Genomic DNA, 746 nt, shown 5'->3' with positions numbered 1-746 from the left:
GGAGTTGGGTTGGAGCTCGTGTGTGGAGACAGAGACAGGAGGCTGGTTCAGGGTTAAGCAGGGGCTGGCGCGAAGAGAACTGGGTTTTGATGGAGAAAAGAGAAGAGGTTGGTATGGCTGAGGTGAGAAAGCGGTGGTGGTTGTAGTGGCATGGGCGGTGATTCGCGGAGGAAGGAGAAGAGGGTTGGGTCGCCGTGGCTCGTCGATGGTGGAGGCTACTGTGGCTAGGTCAGTCCGCAAAGGTTCGGTGGTTCTGGGTGGCGCTAGGGTACCGCGATGATGAGGCTACAGATAGGGGCTATTGGTAACGGAGATGCTGGAGGCGGCAAGAGAGCTAGGTTTCGGATAGAGGGTGGTGGTGACGCGGTTGGAACGTCAGTAAGGACGTGGCGGTGAAGGTTGGGTGTCGCGGCTGTTTGGTAGCATACGAGAGGTGACCCAGGAATGGAGAAGGTGGCCGCTGCTGCTCTGGGCTTTGGCGGAGAGGAGGAGCTAGCGCTTTGGTTTTTGGACTCAGCGGAGGTGAGAAGAGGGGAAGAAAAAGAGAAAGGGGCGCGGCGGTGTGGGTTGTCATCGGCGGTTGTGGTGAAGGGAGGTGGCGGTGGCGGTGCTGAGGTGATGGTGATGGAGGTTATGGTGGCTGGAAAGAGACAGTGATGGATGGTGATGACAGTGAAGAAGATGAAGATGCTGATGGTGAATGGTTGGCTCAGAGAAGAAGAAGGGTTATGGTGGCTCCGAGAAGA

This window comes from Arachis duranensis, chromosome 3 (genome assembly GCF_000817695.3).
Source record: "Arachis duranensis cultivar V14167 chromosome 3, aradu.V14167.gnm2.J7QH, whole genome shotgun sequence".
NCBI lineage: Eukaryota > Viridiplantae > Streptophyta > Magnoliopsida > Fabales > Fabaceae > Arachis > Arachis duranensis.
This window is presented reverse-complemented; position numbering follows the sequence as displayed.